We start from the raw sequence: 6409 nt of genomic DNA, 5'->3' as shown, positions 1-6409 counted from the left end.
AAACATCAAAGGAATTTTAAGAAGTCAAATTCAAGGGAGGTCCACAAGTAAAACATTCTTTTTTTATACTGATTAACTTTTTTTTCCATAGATTCATGCTATGGCATTTTTATTGCAAGTAAATGTCTGTGAAGGCTCACAGTAAGGATAGTAGTTGGTGAAATATATAGTGGGAGCAATCAGATAGTGCTGTCAATGAAAACAAACATTCACAATATGGGATGTATATTCCCTTTTTCCTTGATCTTCACATGCCCACTGTTTGTATTTAGTGAAACTTCAGCTGACATCCATGAATATGTGCCTTTGCCTTTGAACTCAGTCTTGTTTATAAGGTGGAGGCATAGATTAAAGATGATGTTTTGCTGAACTTTCATAGAAAAAAGAAAGATCTTGGAGATTGTCTATTACATGAAAAAGAGCACTCAGACATTTTTATCAGAGAAGGAAAAAAACAACTGGAATGAAGAAAGAGATTACAAAAGTAAAGCAGATGTGTAGTATCACCTATCTGTCAAATGCCTTGCCAAGTTGCCTCAGACCTGGAGCAGTTTCCAGATGGCACAAGCAATGTGCTTTCGAAAAGTATGCCTCTCATGCTTTCCTGTTGTTCCCTGGACAGCGAGACAAGCTTCACACCTGGCTCCAGGAAGGTGACATGTCTTTCATCAAAGATCTGGAAGCACTGTTGGCCGTCCAAGGTTCTGCCTCCAAGCCTTCATACCTCTTTGCAAAGGTGTGTGCAGGTATGTCCCTGTGTCCTGCTGTAGTAACTATAGTCACTTTCCAAGCAATGTATTGGCACTGCATGCTGCTTGGGAGAGGCAGACCTATTTTTTCATGATATCCAGGAGCAGATGGTTACTTGAGAAGTGATCTAAAGTTGCAGGGTAATAATTGGCCTTCATATACCCTCAGAAATTTTGAGTAATACTGTGTAAGATCTTATGTGAAGCCTTTTTATTTGAACACTTGAATGTTGCAGGCCTGAAAAGCTGAAGACTGCTGTGCTATACAGTGCAGGCACTCTCTTACTGCTTATGCATACGTTCACTCAGATGAGCTCTCCTGCGAGTTGCCCCTTCAAGGTCAAATATGCTGCTAGTATGATAGTTACCTGTATGCATTTGGAGGAAAATATTTTAGTAGATTCTGCAGCTGTTGCTGAATTCAGAGTGGCACAGTACCTATAAAAAGAATTCAGGTCTCATTACTTTCTGTAGATGTTTGTAATAACCATTCAACAATACTTAAGCAAAGATATGATGAGTATCCCCTCCTAGATGTATTATGTGAATATTAAAATTACAGCAGAGAAAGAAGCATGAGAAAGAAGAAAATAGGTTATTTCAGTTGATAAAAGTATTAAGATATTTCTGTATCTATATGCCTGCCTTGTGTATCTTACCTCACATGCACAAATGAAAACATCCAGTAGAACTACACTTTAAATTATTGTTCAGAATATCAAACTAGTCATATATTTTTTTAAGTAATTAATAGGGCATAGCAGTGCTCTGTGGGAGTTGTAAGCATTCTCCTGAAATACTGCACATCAGTATTGGATGTTGATCAAATTAGATTGCCCTGATAGATGAAGAGGCATTTGTCAGGAGAGACAAACTCTTCGAAGGACAGATTGTGAAGTATGTGTTTTCTCAGTAGGCTGGAAAAATGTCAGACTGGCACAGCCACTAATCAGTCTATGCCATGCCTAAGGGTATGATTCTTTCTGTTGTCATTCTCTTAAAACAATGAGTCGTTGACAGACTGCAAACAGAGTAAACGTGCTAAATGCTAAGGGCCATGTTTGCTCCAAGTGTTAAATGCAGTTCCAATAAAGAGAATTGTTAAGGCTGAAAGGTATTGTTCAACGTGAGGAGAAAAAACTTGACCTATATTTAGGATGAAAACTGAAAAATTCTGGCAAGTAATGTCTAGGTCAATGTTAAACAATCTCTCACAACAAAGCAGTAAGCCATACCACCTTGCCTGGCATTGTGACTAACACAGTTGTGATGCAGCTTTCCTTTGTTGCCACTTGCATCCTAAGTTGAAGCTTCATTTCCTCATCCCAATGGCAAAAGCAAATAGTCTACAAGAAAAATAAAAGTGTATTTTTGTGTCACAGGTTAGCTGGATTCGTGTCCCTGGACAGTGAGATGATTTGAACAAATTCTATGACTTCAGTGTCTCTTTTTTTTTTTTTTTTTTTTTTTTTTTTTTTTTTTTTATCCAGAATAACAAAGCACAAGAATAGTGTAACCAGGTGTATGTACAGAAAATGAGCAGAAAAAAGCCCTCATTCTCTGGACTATCAGACCAAAGTAACAGTTGTCATGTTCCAAGCCATTCATCTTAGATTGCATCAAGCTGTAGATCTGGCAGAGAAAAAGAATAGCCTCTCCTAAAAGGTGACAGTTTCTGTGGAGCGCCTTGAAATAGAGAAGGGTAAAATCCCTCTGTGAGGGATTTTGTGATTCTGTTTTTTGGTTGGATAAAGCACAATCAGAGGTGTGTACGAGCATACATAAAATCAAGTATACAAAATAGAGCAGCTACCAACTCACCGTTCAGCTTTGAACGTGTCATCAGTCTCATGCCTTGCAGAGTCCTACAGTGGCATTTGTTCCATTTCAGTGATTGCGTCCAGGTCGGGAAGCATGACACTGGTCTCATGCCACTTCTTTTTGTAGAAAGGGAACTTAGTATTGGCCTCTTAGCATCTTTTCTTGCTTTACTTAATTTGGCTAAAAGGTGCAATATAAACATAATGAACAGTGTTCTTCCCCTTACCTGAAAGTGCTCTTGCTACTTCTGCTTTCTTGGATTTTTTTTGTGTGCTCTCTGACCTTGTTTTCACCTCATGTTCCTATTTTTTTTTCTCTGATTCACTGAAGCAAGCAATGCAAAACAGATCAAGGGTCAGATTTAACCCTGAAATTATTTGAACTTAAATTTTAATGGATTTGTAATTAGACCATGTATCCCTGTCACAATGGGCAGTCTGGGAGTTTGCCAGGATTTACAAAGGGATTTAGTGCCTTCTAAGAGTTTTGAAGCCTACTAAATTCCCTAAGAGGTTTTAGAGATACCACCTAATTAGGTATTAGGTAAGATTGCAACAAGGCTGTCTCTAAATACACAGAAAAATTGAGAAATAAAAAGTAGAAATGTTTTATTTCTTGTAAAACACAGAAAAATATCTTTTTATTTAAAACACCTTTGAAATTTAAAGTGTGAAAATAGATTTTCAAAATTGTCTTGGTGGTGAAACTTAAATGATATAAATTGTATGATGCATATTTTCTCTTAGAATTTGCATATATAATAAATATTAAAACACTAACCATGTACTGGCTATATGGATCATACTGTAGGTATATATAAACACTAGTTTCTGATCCTGGAATACATAATTGCATTAAAAAAGGTGCCCATCAAAAAAACTCACTTTTTAGGTCTTCCAATTAAATTTTTATCTGAGACGGGAGAAGGGATGGGGGAAAATAAAGACAAAAACCAAATTGTCAGTTCTGTCATTGGCGCAAAATACTGCTTTTTTTTTTTTCTAGGACAGAGATGTCCAAACCATGACTAGAATGATTCTTCTTTCAGTGATTGTCCTGTTAAAAGATGATAGGAGATTCCACAAAGGGAGTGTAAACCTTTTCAAATTTGAGTTGATCGAATCTATTTTTGGGTAAGCAGTTTGTCTGATCTTGATCTAGACTCAAATCCAAATTTTGCTACATATATTTAATTTACAGTTTTACAAATTGTAAAGTGTACCCGCTTCTCGGTAGTTTGGGTCCATACTTTTAACTCATGTCATTATCCTTCTGAGTCCATCTTTTTGGTGCTAAGTCTCTGTTCCATTCTATTGAGTGGTCAGGTCTTGAAGCTGCAGTGAATTTAAGTGAGTCTTATTTGCCTTAAGAATATCAATTTGGCTGTTTCGTTTGTTCGGTACCTTTCTTATTTCTCCATTACTTGGTGGGTGGTATCCTCTCAATCCTACTAAAAGATAGGTGCTTCTAAAAATGGGCCAGTGGGGTAAACCGAAAAATACTGCAGGCTGCCTTGTGCCCAAATATCTTGCTGTCTGTCTACGTAAAGAGGTACAAGGAAGGTTCTTGTTCTTATTTACACAACTTCTGCGTAGTTCTGTTACCTTCAGTTGAAGTAAGCTCATCCAGCTTAACAGTATGGAGTTTGGCTCTCTTTAAATAGCAGCAGCAGTTGATAGTTCATTGTGTCATACTGTGAATTCTTAAAATATACTGAGATCTATCAATCTGAAGAGTTTCTGGAAAATAAAATGGCAGTTTAAACATCAAGCACAAATTGTCCCTTCCTCTTTCTTCACTGAATAAGCTTTTGAAAAGCCAAGAGCTGCTGCAGAGATAACAAGGACTGAAGAATTTAGAGCAGGTGGTACCAACTGTGCAAGTAAAGCTTCCAGCCAAAATAATCTGGGAGCCAGCTGTGGAGAAGCCTCGGGGGTCAGAGAGCCACTCGGCGGAAGTGAGAATAGAGGATCTGGCTCAAGTACCAAGCCCTCTCCAGAAGTGTGTTGTTATTCTCTCTCAGTGAGAAAACCTCAGGGAATGCCGTGTCAAAATTAAACAAAAAATCCTACTTTGTGGACCCGTTAAATTTATTCCTTTCCTATAGGAAGAGGAAGAGCAAATATCAGATGGTGAAGAATGTATCAGATGGTGAAGGAGACCAGGGGTAGCATAAAAGAGACACTTCCATCAGTGTCTCTATTATGTTCCTTATAAAGTAATTATTCCTCTGAGTATTGCACCCTGAGAAGAACATAGTAACTCTTGCAGATCTTCTACATTACATAAGTCCAGAAAATGTCATGGGTTTTGTTCTGTCCAAACCCACTGTCAGACCTTCCTCCAAAACTCTGAACTACCCTACTTACGTCAGTCTTCCATCATAGGACCTGTTTTCTAGATCTTTATCAGACACTTTCTCATTTCTCTGCATTTTATAATTGCTTTCTTTAAGGTTAAATTGTAATTCTAGAGTGGTATGAAAGCTCTGAATAATAAATACTGGTTTGAGTAATCAAAACCAACTCAGAATTTGTATATATGATAACAAAAAAAGATACCTGTAAATTGTGAAAACCTGGTGAATTGATGGAGTTTAGAGAAATGTTTAGATCTTCTGACAATAGCTAGTAGTGTCTTGATAAAATAGCTATCAGTATATAAATGAAAACTTTATTTTTCAGTCTTTTTTACAGGTTTGGCGATTTTTCAAAAGGTTCTTGTAGGGGAAGAATTATGACTAAAATTGAGTTTAGATGGCGTAATAAATAATCCCTTCCACAGCAGCTGTGTGTTGACACAATTTATTCAGCAGTGTTGTTAACATGCAGGTAAGTTCACAGTTACAAAACAATGCGAGTCTTCACTAGTGCAAGTTGTCTTCACAGATAACTTGTCTTCGTTTGTCTTTCCTGTGTGTGTATTATAGGATTCTGAATCTCTCTACAGCACTTCAGCATTGCTGAAACTTTCCAAGAAACACTTCCTATAGCTAATCTTCCCTGCTTTTTTGGTATAGGGATAGTGTATCTCTCCAGCAGCCTTTTCTTTCTGTGAATAATCTCAAAAAAGCACAAACATTGAAAGAATCTGCCAGAAGATACTACAGAAGATACTATGCTACGCTTGCCTTTCTAGAAAATGTGACATAAGATGGCCCAGGCAGCACAGACAGCCTAGCTAGCGTGCAAATTTGTTCACAATGAACTCACATTGTTAGTGGTAATAAAAGCTAGGGAATCGCTGGAAGCCGTGCTCGTTGAGTTTGTGAGCAGCAGACAGTCCTTCTTTGGTGCCTGGTTGATGTTGTAGCCAGTGGTGCCAAATGTGTCTTTCAGGTGAACAACGTAGTTGAGATGTTGTACAGAGCAGTTACCTTGAGCAGGAGCTCCTGGGCTTCAGGGTCGGCTTGTCAGGAAGGGTTCCCCTGAGGTGTGCTGGGCCTCGTCAGGAAGCGTCATCCGTACGTTCACCCGATCTTGGCCATCCTCATGGCCTCGCACACTGTGTCTGTCCGATGTGTATTATAATTTGTTCCTAAGCAGATTTTTTTGAAATCACTCTTTTTATGCAAGCATTTATTGACAGTGTTCAGTAAATATATTGCATTACTTTAAACTGGTTATTTTATGTTTGGAAGGAACAATTCAAACTACATGATATCCCATATTCTTTGTCTTTCACTGACTGGATGCTCTAATGTTTATAAGTTGCATCTGTTTTTACCTGAGACAAAATGAACTGGTCCACAGAATACATTAGTAATCTTAGTTACAGAGAGGAAATCACTTTCAATGTATACGCAATACTCAATTTAAGATGGCAGAGCAAAAGCAGAA

The 6409-nt window shown here is 37.8% G+C and overlaps 1 long non-coding RNA gene across 1 annotated transcript; it reads left to right on the top strand.

The window, feature by feature from the left end:
• The first annotated feature begins 636 nt into the window (after positions 1-636).
• Positions 637-5450, top strand: LOC112952501. The gene is made up of 3 exons (XR_003250402.1): positions 637-746; positions 3576-3703; positions 5255-5450. It is a non-coding gene; the product is annotated as an uncharacterized LOC112952501 (long non-coding RNA).
• Positions 5451-6409: the final 959 nt, after the last annotated feature.

The sequence above is a fragment of the Nothoprocta perdicaria genome, unplaced genomic scaffold, assembly GCF_003342845.1.
Source record: "Nothoprocta perdicaria isolate Ctin4 unplaced genomic scaffold, notPer1 scaffold_4, whole genome shotgun sequence".
In the NCBI taxonomy this organism is placed as follows: domain Eukaryota; kingdom Metazoa; phylum Chordata; class Aves; order Tinamiformes; family Tinamidae; genus Nothoprocta; species Nothoprocta perdicaria.
Note: the sequence above shows the minus strand (reverse complement) of the source record. Positions and strands in the feature narration are given on the sequence as shown.